This window comes from Chiloscyllium plagiosum, unplaced genomic scaffold (genome assembly GCF_037043375.1).
Source record: "Chiloscyllium plagiosum isolate Xiang-an unplaced genomic scaffold, Cpla_swu_hap1 HiC_scaffold_4, whole genome shotgun sequence".
NCBI lineage: Eukaryota > Metazoa > Chordata > Chondrichthyes > Orectolobiformes > Hemiscylliidae > Chiloscyllium > Chiloscyllium plagiosum.
The window spans coordinates 14,799,079-14,817,247 of record NW_028270142.1 but is presented as its reverse complement, the minus strand read 5'-3'; the positions used below and the strand labels follow the sequence as shown (position 1 = coordinate 14,817,247).

The 18,169-nt window shown below is 40.8% G+C and overlaps 1 protein-coding gene across 7 annotated transcripts in view; it reads right to left on the bottom strand.

Moving 5' to 3' along the window:
- The window catches only part of LOC122549394 (hepatocyte nuclear factor 4-gamma-like), a 142,047-nt gene that overhangs the window by 112,183 nt on the left and 11,695 nt on the right, over positions 1-18,169 (bottom strand). For 3 of the 7 annotated variants that reach the window (XM_043689142.2, XM_087985976.1, XM_043689143.2), the window contains exon 2: positions 7,959-8,134. The exons of 3 other annotated variants lie outside the window; for them this stretch is intronic. The gene's annotated coding sequence lies outside the window, so the exon portion shown is untranslated. Of the gene's footprint in view, positions 1-7,958; positions 8,135-10,855; positions 10,876-18,169 lie in introns of those variants that run through there. One more of the 7 variants, XM_087985975.1, reaches the window with a different exon arrangement.

Below are 18,169 nucleotides of genomic sequence, written 5' to 3'. Positions count from 1 at the left end.
TTATCATCATCAAAGACACCAAGATAGATGACGACGAGGTCATGGTTTCCTTCAACATGACAGCCCTATTCACATCAATAAACATCAGCCTAGCCAAAGGAACACTGGCCTCACTGCTAGACGAACCAAGCACACAAACACCTGACAGCACCAACTCCATCAGCAAGGACGGCACTCTCAATGCCTCACAACCCATTTCATCTTCAACGGCAAGACCCACAAACAAATCAATGGGATGCCTAAAGGATCACCAATATCAGGACTCTTAGCAGAAGCAGTTATGCAGAGGTTAGAACGAACAGCCCTAACCATACTCCAGCCCAAGCTTTGGGTCCGCTATGTGGATGACACCTTTGTCATCACGAAACGCAACACATTAGAAGAAACCCACAAACACAAACATCATCCTTACTGGTATAATGTTCAACAAAGTAGAAGAGGATAACAACAGACTCCCCTTCCTGGACTTCATGGTAGAACACAAAGCCAATGGAGAGCTACAGACCAGTGTTTACGGGAAAGCCAGATACTCAACTACAGGAGCAATCATCCCAACTCCCACAAACGGAGCTACATCAGGACATTATTTAAATGAGCCACAACACACTGCAGCCCTAGGTACTAAGAGAAGCCGAGGAAAAACATCTGCACAATGTATTCAGGAACAACAGGTACCCGATAAGCACAGTCCACCAATTCTAACACAACAAACTTAAATAAGAAGACACAAGGTGCCCAGAAACTGTAGCCACCCTGCCATATATTAAAGACATCTCAGAGGTGACGACCAGATTACTCCGGCACCTAGGCATCATGGTGGCCCACAAACCTACCACAACACTGAAACAACTCCTGATGAATTTAAAGGAGCCCATACCAACAACCCTCAGAATAAAATATACAAAATACCCTGCAAGGACTGCAACAAACATTACATCGGACAGACGGGCTGGAAACTAGCCACCAGGATACATGAGCACCAACTAGCCACCAAAAGACATGACCAACTGTCACTACTATCCATTCACACAGAAGAAGAGGGACACCAGTTCGAATGGGACAATACATCCATCCTGGGACAGGCTAAACATAGGCATGCACGGAATTCCTCAAGGCCTGGCATTCAAACTGGAACTCCATTAACACACATATTGACTTGGACCCCATTTACCAACCTCTCAGAAAAAAAGCTGGAAGTGATATCACTCACCACAACAGACCAAGACAGATAAATAGGAAGCAGGAAAGAACATCAGCGCTTCATCGAAGGCTCACTGATGATGTTACCTAGCATGGTGACGAAACGTCTGAGAACAAATCCACCAGCTCAGCGAGCAAATCTACAACTTGATTTCCTTAGAATGATTATGAGATTGGTTAAAATGATTAATTTGTTAAATTAGTGCGAATCAGTTCAAGAAATATAAAAGTACTGCTTGCTCTGGGTTTAAATGATGGCTGATAAAGTGGTCACTGCAGAGAGTTGTATTTCCATGTAAAATAGCTTAATTAAGCAACTTCATATCTATTGATGTAGAGAGATAAATATGTTGTTAATTTCACACATTGAAATGTACAAATGAAACAGTAATGAATACCATGCTTCAAAGATAGAAATAAACATTTTTATAAACTAAGTATGGAGAAAATCTCTGGGAAACTAATCTTCACTTCCCTAGAAAAACCAAGAAAAGTTCTGGATTGATGTCCCATGTAATTCTAACTAACTACAAACTGGAAATGTCCATTTCATCCAATTCCTTTCTCCCAGGTTATAATGAATCGACATTTTTCTCATGTTGAGCTAAATGGTTTCAGGAGACATTGACTCACCATGAAAAGAAAAGCCCTCCCAGGAGCTGATGTAAACTTTTGCCGAATGATTTTATATGCATCTCCGGTGCCAGCCATCCCATTCCTTATCAAGTCATGTATGGAATCAAGTTAATTCCTTCATCATTTTAAAAATCTGACCCATACCTCTATAGCTTCCACACTGCTCACCATGCACAATAAGCAGAAGAAAGAATGGGAAATGACTGGAAAGAACAGCAGCAAGGTAAAAGAATTATTAAAATGAAATGTTTCTGACCAGGAGTTCCAAATGGTGGATTCTAAGGGTGGCAGCCACTCGGTGCGATAGACTGTGGTGGGAGTGGCTGCTGGCGCTTGGTGTGCAGCCACAACTTTAGGAGGTTATCGAGGTGGTCAGCATAATGACCAATGACGTAATGAGGTTTCACTTAATGGCTGTCGACATTGCAGCAAGAAACACCACTTTCTTTTCTTTTTAGAAATTAGATTACTTTCAGTGTGGAAAAAGGCCCTTCGGCCCAACAAGTCCACAGCAACCCTCCGAAGAGCAACCCACCCAGACCCATTCCCTTGACCTAACACTAGGGGCAATTTAGCACGGCCAATTCACCTGACCTGCACATCTTTGGACTGTGGGAGAAAACCGGAGCTCCCGGAGGAAACCCACACAGACGCGGGGAGAATGTGCAAACTGCACACAGACAGTTGCCCAAGACAGGAATTGAACCCGGGTCTCTGGCGCTGTGAGGCAGCAGTGCTAACCACTGAGCCTCTGTGCCGCCCCTTTCATGGGAACTAATGGAGAGACTAGTTTTAAATAAGTATTATTCGAAAATATCATGAAATCCAAAGATTGTGTATCTTTCATTCTTTAATTCTCAAGTTTGAGCATTTATGCCACAGTTCTGGATTTATTTGCCTCAGAACATTGACAGCAGTAACATCTTGTACTGACTCTCCGAAGAACATCCCACACAGACCCAGCACCCCCCACCCTATCCCCGTGACCCTGCATTTACCCTAGCCAATCCACATAGCCTATACATCCCAGAACACTATTAACAATTTAGCACGGCCAATCCACTTAACCCTCACATCCTTGGACTGTGGGAGGAAACCAGAACACCTGGAGGAAGCCAATGCTGACATGGGGAGAAAGGGTAAACTCCACACAGACAATCATCCAAGGCTGGAATCAAACCTAGATCCTTGGTGCTGTGAGGCAGCAGTGCCAACCACTGAGTCACGAATGCCACCCACCACTGAATACGAATTGGAACTGGGAATGGGAGTTGATTCTCTCTCCCTATTCCCAGGGAACACTGAGACCAATTGGAGCAGCCTTGCTACTGCCTTACTTTAGATCTCAACTGATTCAGAAAGGTTCAAGGACCAAACTGAGAGATTTCTCAACCATTATGGTTCACTGCCACATCATTTAGTGTATTTGTCCATTGGGCTTTAGGAAAGTGGATTAAATCACAGAATCACAAAATGGGATGACAGAGAAGGAGGTCACTCAGTATACCACACCTGTACCAAGTTAAAAATCACACAACACCAGGTTATAGTCCATCAGGTTTAATTGGAAGCACTAGCGACGCTCCTTCATCAGGTGATTGTGGAGTACACAATTGTAAGACACAGAATTTAGAGCATCATTACCATGTACCAAATTTAAGCTTTTATCCCATACACTTGGACATTATGTTTATCCCAACTATCATCCAATACCTCAACTATGGAACTAAATACTCAAACAATGACTGTATGAGTATTGGCTGGTGCTAGTATCACACTAAAAGATTTGCACAGTGAAAATTGAAATCCAAAGTCTGCCTCCAACAGACTTCTAGGCAATGCATTTCAAACCCTAACTACTCACTGACTGAAGACAATCTTCCTCCCTAGTATAGTTTAAGCAATTAAAATTCTGCTGTTATTGTTTTGTGCAGTTTCCTGACAATACAGTAATAAGCTGCGTCTGGTAATGATTTTGCTTCATCTTACATACAAACAATATCAAACTTTCCTAATTATTTTTTGCTAGTTGAAATCAGACTAACAGAGTACATTTGGCATCAATCCAACATGTAATATGTTACGTGCAATGTTGAAGCTAAAACAGTAAACTGCAGCTCATTTAAGGTTATATACTGTGTAGCTCAGAATAACAGAAGAAAAATAAGGACATGACCTTGTAAATAAGACTGTATGATATACATACAGATAGTTACATACATAAACTGCTACATCAGAAGTTGCATTGATCAAAATACTGGACTAAAAAATAGATTTCAAGTCAAATATTTATGAAAAGAAAGACATTTGCAGAAAACAAAGACCAGAAAAATGATTGTGGTAAACAAGGCAATAAACCTGCAATAAAGCAATAAACTTCATCATTTACTGTTACAGGTTTTAACAAGCCACCCACTCAATGAACAGTGCATGACACATTTATAAAATATTGATCCCAATTTTTCAGACTAATGGCGAGTCTAGAACGGAATACGCAAACAATGACTGTATGAGAATTGACTGTAGCTAATTCTGCACCAAAACAGTTGCACAGTGAAAACTGAAATCCAAAGTCGCAAGCATCCATGATAGAAAAAACTATTTTATTCATTTATGTTTTAATTATTAGCGTAAGATACAAGTTCACCACCTCTTAATGAATTTAAGCCATCTATCGATCCATACTTTCCAACTGCACAACTTTGTATCCCTGTTGTCAAGTTTTATCACAGTTGTATAACCTTCTGCAATTACAAATTCCCGAAAATCTTCCATTCAAAATTTATCATAATGGAAACTGCGAGGGTGGCACAGTGGCTCACGCTGCTACCTTACAGCACCAGGGTCCTAGGTTCAATTCCAGCCTCGAGTAACTGTCTGTGTGGAGTTTGCACATTCTCCCCGTGTCTGTGTGGTTTCCTCCCATAGTCCAAAGATGTGCAGGTCAGGTGAATTGGCCATGTTAAATTGTTCATCGTGTTAGGTGCATTAGTCAGAGGGAAATGGGTCTGGGTGGGTTACTCTTCGGAGGGTCAGTGTGGACTGATTAGGCTGAAGCGCCTGTTTCCACACTGTAGGGAATCTAACCTAATAACATGTCACACTGTAATGATGTCCTCCCACCAGTAGTTGGTGGTACTGTAACTTTCTGGTTTTAGATTTCAGTTTCCCAGCCCGGACTGCAGAGAAGCTCCTTTAATTCAATGAAGTATACTGCTTTGTTTTCCAATTGTATAATTTAACAATAAGTATACAAATTATGTCAAAACATGATATAAAATTAAGACAGCAGGTATGTCATTAAAATGGAGACTAAATGATGCATACACACTCTGACACAAACATCCTTTAACCCACTCCACCCTAAGATTACACTCGACTCTGTTAATACATATACATCATCTACATAATGTTACAAACAAGAGGAAAAATCTGCAATGCCTTTATGACACTTGTAATTTAAACAACCAATGAAAATACTTTAAGTGAGAATCTCACTGTAAATACTCACTTGTCATTATTCTGCCACCGGTGCTGTTGTTGTCAATATCATCTTCCACTCTTTGGCCTCGTCAGCACCTAGTCTGATTCCTTTACCAATTCTCTTTCAACCTGACCCCAACTCTTTCTAACCAACCCTCCCCACAACCTTGCATCCACAATTCTCGTTCCCTCCCATCTGTAATCTTATGCTTCTATTATCACCCCACTTCTTCCTTCCTTCTATTATGCTAATCCCAGTTATTTCTAGGAATCATGTAACCACTTACCTGCTGCCAACTGTCTTTTCTCCACATAAATCTCATTAATATCGACCAAGCTTTTAGACATTCCCCACCTCTTCCAACTCTACTGACAAAAATGGCCTCACCAGCATCCTATACAACTTCAGCATGTAATCCCAATTCCTATACCAATGGTCTAAGCACTGGAGGCAAGCATGCTAAATGCTTTCTTAACCATCCTGTCCACCTGTGATGTAACTTTCAAAGAACTATATACCTGAACTCCTGGGTCTCTCTGTTCAACAACACGACTAAGGGCCCGACCATTAACTGTGTAAGTTCTGCCCTTGTTTCTTTTATCAAAATGCAATACCTCACATTTATTCAAATTAAACTTCATCTGCCACTCCTCAGCCCATTGGCCCAATTGATCAAGATCTCATTGTAATCTTAGATAACCTTCTTCATTCACAGCAGTACCACCAATTTTGGTGTCATCTGCAAATTTACTAACCATGCATCCTACATTCTCATCACAATCGCTTATATAAATGACAAAGTGGAGCAATCCCTACAGAACACCACTGGTCATAGGCCTCCAGTCTGACAAACAACCCTCCAACACCACCCTCTATTTTCCTCCCAACAAACCAACCTTGTATCCAATTAGCAAGCTCTCCATGAATCCCATCTGATCTAACTTTACTATTTAGCCTACCATGTGGAACCTTGGTTGGAGGTTTGCTCACTGAGCTGGAAGGTTCATTTCCAAATGTTTCATCACCCTACAAGGTAACGTCTTCAGTGGACCTCCGGGGGAAGCATTGTTGATAATTCCTGCTTTCTATTTATATTACTGGGTTTATTTGGGTTGGTGATGTCATTTCCTGTGGTGACATCATTTTCTGTGATTATGTCATTTCCTGTTCTTTTTCTCAAGAGTGGTGGTAGATGGGTCTAACTTGATGTGTTTGTTGATAGAGTTCCAGTTGGAATGCCATGCTTCTAGGAATTCTTGTGCGTGTCTCTGTTTGGCTTGTCCTAGGACAGATGTATTGTCCCAGTCGAAGTGGTGTCCTTCTTTATCTATATGTACGGATACTAGCGAGAGAGGATCATGTCGTTTTGTGGTTAGTTGATGTTCATATATCTTGGTGGCTAGTTTTCTGCCTGTTTGTCCAATGTAGTGTTTGTTACAGTCCTTACACAGCATTTTGTAAATACATTCGTTTTGCTTGTTGTCTGTATAGGGTCTTTCAAGTTACTTAGCTGCTGTTTTAGTGTGTCAAGCAGACAAAACGTGCCCAGAAACCCTAGCCACTCTCCCCTATATCAAAGACATCTCGGAAATGACTGCCAGACTACTCAGACCCCTTGACATCATAGTAGCCCACAAACCCAACAACACATTAAAACAGCAACCTAATGAACTAGAAAGACCCTATACAGACAACAAGCAAAACTAATGTCATTTACAAAATACAGTCCAAGAACTATAACAAATGCTACATTGGACAAACAGACAGAAAACTAGCCATCAGGATACATGATCAACTAACCACAAAATGACATGACCCTCTCTCACTAGTATCCTTACATACGGATGAGGAAGGATACCACTTCGATTGGGACAATACATCCATCCTAGCACAAGCCAAACAGAGACATGCTCGAGAATTCCTAGAGGCATGGTATTGCAACTGGAACTTTATCAACAAACACATCCGAGTTAGACCCCATCTACCACCCCCTGAGAGAAAGAATTGGAAATGACATCATTTTAGGAAATAATGTCACCACAGGAAATGACATCACCAACCCAAAGAATCCAAACATATAAATAGAAAGCAAGAAACATCAACAGTGCTTCCCCGGAGGCCCATTGAAGATGTTACCTAGTAGAGTGACGAAACGTCTGGAAATGAACCTTCCAGTTCAGTGAGCAAACCTACATCCAGAACCTCAACCTGAGCTACAAATCTTCTTAAAACATGAAACCTTGTCAAAGGCTTTATTAAAGTCGATGTAGACAATGTCTACTGCTCTGTCTTCATCAATCCTTCAATAGTGAAATACCTCTAGGCACCCTGAGGTATTGGTCCCAGTGCATCTTCTTAGATTCTGATAGTCCTCCACCAACTGTCTCACAGAATTTGGTATCTTCCTTCGGAATTGCCATTAAAGAGGACGCATCAAAGTAGAGAACAAATCTTGCCAATACAATAAATTAATTTGGAAAACTCATCACAGAAGACACAATTAAGTTCCACTTAAAAGATTTAAAAGTCAATGTGAGCTCATAAAAGTACCACTCTAAAGTTCAACCACAAGATCTGTAATTCACAACACACTGCTGCCATTTAGATTGATAGTGCAATGTAAAGTTTATGTTCCCACCTCATCTGAAGAATTGTGGCATTAATTGCTGCACCTCCAGTGCTGATCCCTGCTTCTGAATGCTGCCAGCAAACACTGCACACAACATCAGGTCCTGGCAGTGTTCTTTATTGATCACGTTGTACAGACAGACACAATCTGTTTTTGTTTAAGCCAGGCTGTGTATTAATGGAAACCTGCAGAAAAATAATTATCATAATGGAAGTTCTTGGAATATGAAAATCTGGTGTAATATGCATCTGATATGATGCATGCATGTAAAAATAAGCAATTAATCCAGAGCACCACATCACTCACTTCTGCACTTCATTCTGCATATTGGACAAATAATGCACCAGATTATAACAAGACGCTTCTTTTTTGAACTTTTTTTTGTGATTTTCTAAAGGATTAATTTCTGATTTTCAGCAGCTCCTTTTAATTAATATTAATTTATTTATAAGGTGATGTAGTCACACAGTGAGAATACCTTCCATACTTCTGTTGCCATATGAAGTATTTGGTCTCACACCAAAGCAGAATTGGAAGAATTCATCAATATCCTCAAAATGATTAACCTTCCATTAGACATCACTCAATGCCAAAAGAAAGCATTGATTGTTGAGACATAGTGTCTAAATCATTGCAACAAACATGGGAGTACGCAAAAGTTATTTTGCCCCAAAATGGCTGACATACCTCTACTAACAAGTGGTTATCATCCCAAACACTGGAAACTCAAGGGTATAAATAGACAGAAGAAGATTATGCAGCAGTAGTTTGAATGTTGGCAATTGAACAAACAATTTACAATGTTCTTGGTTTCACTGTTAGAGGTACCCGTGTTCTGATTCCTTTTTAAAACTGGTTTGCAGCAACATGAGTGAGAAAGAGTCTTCCTTCACCATAGGGGAATAGTGGGATAGTTTAGCTTTGACCTTCATATTAACTATCAATTCCAGCATAGTACACAACAGTCCCACTGGTCCACTCCAGTAGAGTTGAAATTAGCTTTTAAAAAGGCAACAACATGTCAGCAAGAGGTGGTCTTCTTCTTGTTATGTCTTTCCTTGTTTGGAGTTGCCCTGAATGCATATCCATGACATTCTGAGAGCTTCAAACAGTTGTTTGTCACAGACTCAGAGCTTAAATTTGCAGGTTTTCTACAGCAGTTCTCCTTCTAATAACAACACATTTCAGAATTGTTAAAAAGAAAAGTCTACTAACACTTTGGTTCTGATCCATCATCATCACAAATCACGACATTGGATAAGAGAGAACACATGAACAGGTGGGTGGTGTGCAGAAGGAATGCTAACAGACTCATAATTAGTGGCCAATGTTTTGGGGACATGAGTTTGAATCTCACCACACCTGTTGGTGGAATTTAAACTCAATTGTAAATGCGGAACTGAAAAATTGGCTTGGTGATAGTTTCATGGTAACTATAATTGATTAGTATAAAAACATGTTTAATTCTTAATGTCTTTTGGGGAAGGAAATCTGCTGTTCATTTCTGATCTGGCCCACATGACCCCAAAGCCAACATCACAGTGGATGACTAACTACTCTCTGAAGTGTCCCAGGAAGCCATTCAGTTCATGAGAAATTAGTTTAGATTAGATTACTTACAGCATGGAAACAGGCCCTTCAGCCCAACAAGTCCACACTGACCCTCCGAAGAGTAACCCACTCAGACCCATTTCCCTCTGATTAATGCACCTAACAGCACAGGCAATTTTAGCATGGCTAATTCACCTAACCTGCACATCTTTGGACTGTGGGAGGAAACTGGAGCACCCAGAGGAAACCCACACAGACACGGGAAGAATGTGCAAACTCCACACAGTCGCCTGAGGCAGGAACTCTGGCGCTGTGAGGCAGCAGTGCTAACCACTGTAATGGGAAAGAAATGCTGGCCCTTCCAGCCTCACCACAAAAAAGTAAATAATGTCCATGCAGGTAGTGGCCGGCCTCTCACATATAGATGAGGAAGGACACACTTCGACTGGGACAACACATCCATCCTAGGTCAAGCCAAACAGAGACACACATGAGAATTCCTAGAAGCATGGCATTCCAACCAGAACTCTATTAACAAACACATTGACTTGGATCCCACTTAACACCCCCTGAGAAAAAGGACAGGAAATGACATCATCCTAGGAAATGACATCACCAACCCAAGGAAACCCAAACATATAAATAGAAAGTGGACGACACCTTTATCCGGAGGCTTGCTGAAGATATTACCTGGGAAGTGGGAGTGGGCTTGGAGGGGTGCTAACTCCCCCTTTGAAATTTAGAATCCTTTCCAAAACTGAATGAGGTACGTGAACATAGTTTGCATGCTGACAGGTGATTCCAGGTGCTGAATAGCTAACAGAAATAAAATATAGATGAAAACAAGAAATGGTTGAAATCACAGCAAGTCAGGCAACATCCATAGAGAGAGAGAGAGAGAGAGAGAAAGAGAGAGCACGCAAGCTAAGAGCACCTGGACCCACTTGGCCTTAAATGTTAGCCATCTACGATCATTACATAAATATCTGACATGATCCTGACAGTGAGTCAGGCAGCATCCATGGAGAAAGAGAGAGAGAGAGAGAGCAAGCTAACATTTTAAGTCTAGATGACTCAGCATCTGAGCACCTTGACCCACTGTGATTTCCAGCACTTTTTTGTTTTCAGTACAGATTCCAGCATCTGCAATAATTTGCTCCTACAAAATTGGGAAACGTAGCTGAATCGATGGAAAGGAGAATTGTCTACCCACCCATTATACAGGATGAAAGCGTCAGCAATACGTTGGATTTTTATGCAATGATCACAGATGGCTAACATTTAAGGTTAAGCAATGCTATTTTGGAAGTGCTCTTGCGCAGGTTCTGATTCCTATATAATCAAATCCAGCAGACCTGCGAGAGGATGGAAGTGTTGCTCTGTGACAGTAGAAACTGTGTTGAAGTAATGCAGGCAATTTCTGCAGCATTAATCCTGCTTCCTGATACACAGCATTTCCTCAGCTCATTCAGGTAAGCGATCTGCCGAAACAGTTCACAGTCATAAGTTTTCATTGCAGGAAAGCTGAATGCTTAATTGTTAATATGGAGTCACGTGGTTCATGTTCAGTTCCCCTGACTGGTTGACCTTAATGCTGTACCGAGAAAATATTGTAGAGTGAAACCAGTCAATGACATTCGCTGATAATGATTTGGTAGTTCATTTTACCCTTTGCACACCTGAAAAAGTAGAAAAGACTATTAATCCCATGTAAGTGGAATGTGATTCACCACCAGGCCATTATATGCTCAACAATGGGTCACTTTTGCCTGCTAGGTGATCATATGAGAGCAATAGGTACAGCAAAATAAGCATTTACAGCTCAGGATGTCATTTTTACAGCGTTACCAATTGTTAATGCCTTTATTTGGACTCTAGAACTGTCCACAATTCACACTGGAAAACTAGGGAGTGGGGAATACCAGCAGAAATTGAAGTACCTATAATTTATAAGTCAATGATCTGACTAAAAAGGAAGATATTCATGAGGATTCATTTGCAGTCAATGTTTGGGCATCCACCAATTATTCTCTGATTACCAACAATCTTTCATATTACCAAACTGACTTTCAATCCTGGCACTGCAGCCTGTAGTTGCAGCTTGAAATTGTGAAGTTGTCTGCTCTTATTTATCTTGGAAGATATTATCTGGAAGATCACATTTTTCAACCGATGTTGTTGCTCTTTCCATAACTACCGACTGAAACGAGGAAGTCACATGTACTCCATCTCACTCCGCCTGGTGACGTGCTCGGCCAAACGCCAAGTCAAGCACCAAAGGCAAATAAAAGGAAACAAGAATTGTGGAGGGAGAGGTAGCGGAAAGATTACAAACCCAGGCTGTTTTACAACATAAGGCTGAGCTATTGGAATCAACTCACTTGAAATGAATATTCATTCAGAAGTGGAAGCAACAGATTTGGAAACACCTTGGGTTACTGAGGACAGCTGTCTAATGCCATTCCAGGGTGCTGCAGCAAGAAATGTTTGGAAGATACTGAGGACAACAAAGAGGCCGCCCTCTTCACCGTCTTCGATAAAAAAAAGATCTCAATGATGAAGACAGCAACAACAGAAGAGCTCTCTTTCATTAAGGCTGTGACCGACGCTATTGAGGTGGTGGGTAGCAGTTCCAAGATTCTGTAACTGACGTTTGGTTTCTGTGCACTGCCTATTATTTGCTAAAAGTTATAACAATTGCCACCCAAAAAAGAGAACACTAAGAGTTGCACTCATGCAGACTGCTGGTAACCACTAGGACATCTAACAACAAGGAGACCGGCAGAAGAAAAAAAGGAGAAACAAGCATTTGTATAACTTTTTTCATACAAGTCTCAAGGCCGTTTATAGCCAATTAAGTATTTTTTATTGTAATTGATTTTCTATTTGCATCCAAGGAGATAGATGGAGCCTTGATTTAATGTTTCATTCAAACAGCAGCACCTCTATTGGCTCTGCACTCTTGCAGACTGCAGTGTCCATCTTGATTTTTGCATTCAAGCCCTGGCATGGGATTTGAACCCAGAAACCTGAGACTCAAGGGCAAGAACAGTAACAACTAAGGCACAACTGACAGAATCTCCGACAAGAATCATGCGTCATAGGGATCATGCAACATCCAGGACAGTCAAAGCCATACTAGATGGATGTTAGTCTTTCCTGATCCAACAATTCCCATGTTCCGATGAACACTGTGCCATCTCAGTGTTGCACTGTTCCTGATCGTGATGGGCAAGCTGCAAGTTCAATTCTTTATCGTTGTCCATTTTTCAAAACTATCCACCAACAGCTTATATTTCTTGGGAATCTTTAGATAATAGCATTTTCCAGGAGATTGACTGAACAGGATTTTCACCATGCCACAAACGGAGATACGAGAGCAGGTGATGAAAATATTGATCAAAGCGGTACAACTTAACGAGCATTTAAAAAGAGGTGAATCGGGTCAGGAAGGACGAGAGTGACAACTCCAGAGCTTGGGTACAGACTGCTGAAGTGGTTAAAACAGGGGAGTATATCAGGTCAGAAATGCAGAAATCCCAAAGGATTGTCAGGTTGTAGAAGGTTACATAGATAAAGCGGAAAAACAAAACCACTGAGGAATCTGAAAACATGGATGAGAATGTTAAAATTTGAGACTTTTCCAATGTAACTCATAGAACAGAACTTGGTCTAAGTTAGGTCCTGGGAAGCAGAGTTTGGGTGAGCTCAAGTTTGTCTTATGAGAGAGTGAGCAGCGTAGGCCTGCGCTCGCTGGAGTGGAGATCTAATTGAGGTATGAAAGGTGTTAAAGTGAATTGACCAAGCAGATGTAGAGAGAACATTTCCTGATGTGGGGAGATTTAGAATGAGAGGTCATAGTATAAGCATAAGTGGTAGCATATGGAAAACACAGATGAGGAGAAATTACTTCTCTCATAAATCTGAAATTCACTAAATCAGAGTGTAATTGAAGCCGGCATACTGAGTACATTTAAGGAGGAGATGGATTTCTAATTAGTAATGGGTTAAAAGGGCAATGGGGAGCAGGCAGGAAAATCGAGTTGAGGCTCAGGTAAGATCAGCCTTGATCATACAAAATGGCGGAGCAGGTTGGAGGGGCTGAAATGACTACTCTTGTCCCTTTTTCTTATGTAAGCTTCAAGGAGGATAGAAAATTGAAGGTCAGCCAGGAAAACAATAGAATAGTCAAGTTCACAGTACCAGTGTCACAGCCAAGGTTTTCAGTAGCTGAGGAATGGAGTAAGGCAATGTTATAGAGGTGTAAGGAGGTGATTTTCCTCATAGAGATGTGTGTTTGGCAACTCACCTCAGGGCCAAATAAAGCACCCAGTCTGTCATTGGTCTGAATCGCCTGGGAGAGGAATGAAAGCATGCGGCTCAAGAACAGAGTTTGTGGTGAGATCTGAAGAGAAGGCTTTGGCTTTCCCAATAATTAGGGAAGAAACATCGGCATATCTGGTCAGAAAGGTTGTGGTGCAAGGTCAAAGGCAAGGGGTCAAGAGAGGTGGTGTCAATGTAAACACAGAAAGTGCTAGGGAAACTTAATAAGTCTGGCAAATCCATGGAGGGAGAAACAGAGTGAGCATTGAGTCCAATGTGGCTTTTCTGTGGGGTTTTATATAACAGGGACAGAGGAGAGGCGATGGGAACGGACGGTGTGAGTCTCAGTGCATAAAGTTATTAACAGTGGTGACAGGGAGATGTAAATGAAAGGAATGGAAGATTGAAAATGGTTCCTCTCGGTCAAGAGTAAACCAAACAAGACACACCCCTGGATGAATGTAAGAAAAATGGAAGACAGACATAATAGGGTCAAACTCTGAAGTTCTAAAATTTAACATCAAGACCGTGAAGCTCGGGGGGTGTTCCTCGAGTTTCCATTGTGATTCCTTGCAACATTAAAGGCAGTTCAGAACAGAAATGTTAGTTTGAGAGCAGGCTGGTTTATTGAAATGACAAGCAACTAGGAGATCAGGGTAATTCTACCGACAGAGCAGCTTTGTTTGACAAAGCAATCACTCAGACTGAGCTTGGTCTCGCTAATGTAAAGGACACCACATTCTGAGCAGCGAATGCAGCTGACTAAATTGAAAGAAGTACAAATGAAATCCTGCTTCACCTGGAAGATGTGTGTAGGGCCTCACACAGTGAAGACGGGGGTAGAGTGAATGGGCAAGTGTTGTACATTCTGCGATTGCGTGGGAAGATGTCAATTGGGGATGTTGCAGTGATGGGAATGATGGAGGAGTAGACCAGGGTGTCATGGAGGGAATGGTCCCTGCAGAATTCTGACAGTAGACAGGAGGGATAGATGTGTTCAGTGGTGGCATCCGACTGGATTTGGAGGAAATAGTTGAAGATGCCGCTTTGAACATGGAGATTAGAGGAGTGGAAAGTGTGAACATTTATTCAAAGTGAGAAAATGTTTGAAGTTTTTGGTGCACTTCTGAATTGCACAGCAGACTATCAGCAATCCCTGACACTCAGTACAATGGGAAAGCTTGCAATACCGATAAAACACAGAAACATAGAAAATAGGTGCAGTGGAAGGCCATTCAGCCCTTCGATCCTGCACAGTGGAGGATGAAAATGACTCTGCAGGTTTTGGTCCTAACCTTATTTCCAAATGACAGCTCTGAGTGCACCTTTTGTCACTTTGCTCGACATTACCAGACCTTCTTAGCATTCCCACTATATGTCATTTTTCATCACCCATCCCTTGTTCCCTTACAAACCCTCCCTTTTGATTTTATCCCCACCCTTTCTCATTTGAAATCCTCGAACTAATTACTTTTCTAATTTTTCTCAATTGTGATGGAGGGACATGGCAACGTTGTGTATGATATTTCCACACCTTGGAAAATCCAGCTCAGTCTCTAGTCCTCCCTTTTCTTAAACAAAACAAAAGCCGTGCCCCACATTTCTGACAGGAAATTCTGATCAGGGCTTCCTTACAAATACAGAGCCATACTTCCATTCTGACAGTGTAGAACAGTTGAGCAAAGGCAAACTACGCTCTTTCTCACACCAGTCAGTTGTTGAATTCCCACCTTTACAGGAATAACTGAGGACCATTGGAAAGTCAAGGCCATAAACTCTGTTTCTCTCTCTCTCTCTCTCTCTTTCTCTCTCTCTCTCTCTCTCACTCTCTCCACATGTCTGCTCAGTATTTCCAGTGATTTCTCTTTTAATTATGTTATTTTACAACTGTTTCATCCACATTGCATCCTATTGGATCGAGGTAAGTTTTTAGCACTTGAAACACTGAGGTGATTTAAACAAAAATTGCATACAATGGTAAACTCAATTTAATTATCTTTGAATTCGCATTGGATCTGAGACAGTTTAGTTTAATATGACTATCTTTCAGTCATAGCTTACCAACCCATACAGCTACCAATGGTTTCCCAATCCTACGCAAAAGCAGAAATTGCAGCAAGTCTGGCAGCACAGTTCATGTTTTGGACCCAGTGACTCTTCCAGTTCTGAGACAAGTTCACTCGACCTGAAACGTTAACTCCGATTTCTCTTCACAGATACTGCCAAACTTGCTGAGCTTTTCCAGCAATTTCCGCTTTTGTGTCTGATTTCCAGAAGTTCTTTTGTTTGTTTGTTTTCTCAAACCCTATCTGCTTCAAGCAGCAGGTTATTTTGTTCCAGGAGGATAAAATCCTGAATTCAAACACTGAACTGTGTAGGTATACACTCTGGAATGGGTTTTTAAAGAGTGTGCATTATTTAGTTGACATGTGGATTACAGCCCCGGCAACTTTGTTGATGAAAACTTGAACCATAACAATGGTCATGCAAACTTTATCCTGTAGAAAATAATAGTGAACAACTCAGGCCATTACACTTGCCATGCTCCCACCTTGGGACTTAAATACTACTTAAACATTACCTCTTACCAAAAACAAAAAAGGTTAACAGAAAAAGAGGCAACAGTGCCCTCTTCAAACTCTACAGAGGCTACGATTTTAATGCATTGAAGTTATTCATCATACTTTGGTCATGTCGGCTGAAAAGAACTGGAGGAGGACCTCAGCACAAGGCCATATATACCCAAGATCATCAAGGAGCAATTCCTCTGTTTCACTCTTTGCCAGCTGTTTCTGCTTTACTAGGAAGATGCTCACCCAAATCAGCTCCCTCTCGCAGCTTTAAGTCAGGTTTAGGTTCATAAGTGCTTTCCTGGAGTTGGCCACTGCTTTTAATCGGGAGAGGATGAGCTCCAATCTGGAAAAGATGAGCTTCAAGCTGAAAGGATTATTAATGCTTCACAAACTCTGCACTAATTGTTGACACCTTGCAAATTGTGCTCCCTTCATCTTTCGATTAAATGATCCTTTTAATCAACCGCAAATAGACTTCCTCCTAACAAACTGCCAGAAATGTGAGGTTGCAATCTCCCCGTAACAATTCAACCTTAGCTGGCCTTTATCTGCAAAATATCGATCAGATCCTGTGATTGCCTTTCTTATTTGAAAAGATTTGCTGAACTTTCGTCTAATTAATTGAAATGTTAAATAAAACTACTAGTTTTCCACCCAATTTAAATGAGATTGTACCTGGATAATGAGGAAATATTTTTAAAAGTAGTTTCAGCTTTTCAGCCATATTATTCACTCACGTATTATTATAGTTGTGATTGTATATGTCATTGCACATTTTGTAAGGTTTAATTTTTCAAGTTACTTGTTATTATAGTTACATTAAATCTCGAGTGTGTCATTTTACCTTTCCTAACAATGCATTGTGCATTGTGCCAATGGGAACTGAAAACCCTGACCTCCTTGGACAAGTTTCCTAAAAATGAAGTCTCCTGTTTATCTCTCTAATTTTCTGATATTTGCAGTTTCTGCATCGACTAACCAAATACAAGACTTCAATAACCGATAACTAGGTAAAAAGGTAGGCTCATTAGCTGTTGATGCTATGGAGGTGAGAGTTTGATTGACAGTGCAGTGAGCACCAACAAAGCAACAGTTCTGACTTAAAATCATCGTCTGCTAATTCCATGCTGTTAGGTACTCAGACTCATTAAAGAATAGAACACTATCAATCTGTCTCCATGAAGTAAATCACTTCAGTTTCTGCATTGTTGTCTCATCTTATATCACTTCTTAGGTGGAGGGGAATACATTCCGAAGGTTTGATGTTGAGTTTAAAGCTAACTCACACTGTTAGTAGTGAGGTTATCACACCAAGTATCAGTTACAATGCTTCTGCATTGTACTCTTTCCAAATCCTGCAAACTTTGGCAACAATTTACCACTTGAGTATCAAGTTTAACTAATGGGATGTTTTGACAGTAGTGACATTCCAGTGAACTATGGGCCTGGAAGTTTTCCTTGATGCCTTACTTTTCCAGATTATCCTTATTAATCTAGCTTTAATTTGTGAAGAGATTTACACAAGAAAATGCAAATATTAAACAATTCAAGGTCATCCTTTGTAGCTATCTGATGTCTTTATATTATGCACAGATTCAATTACTTCTTAACAATGAACTAACAATTAGCTGATGAGAATTGTATCACAGTTATCACTAATTCTCAACAGATAAAGTTACAGACATATCGAAACCTTCAGCACAAGCAAAGGCTTCAGTTCAATGAGCTAAATGACTTGAACTTCATAATTTGATCTCATTTCAGCCATTTCTA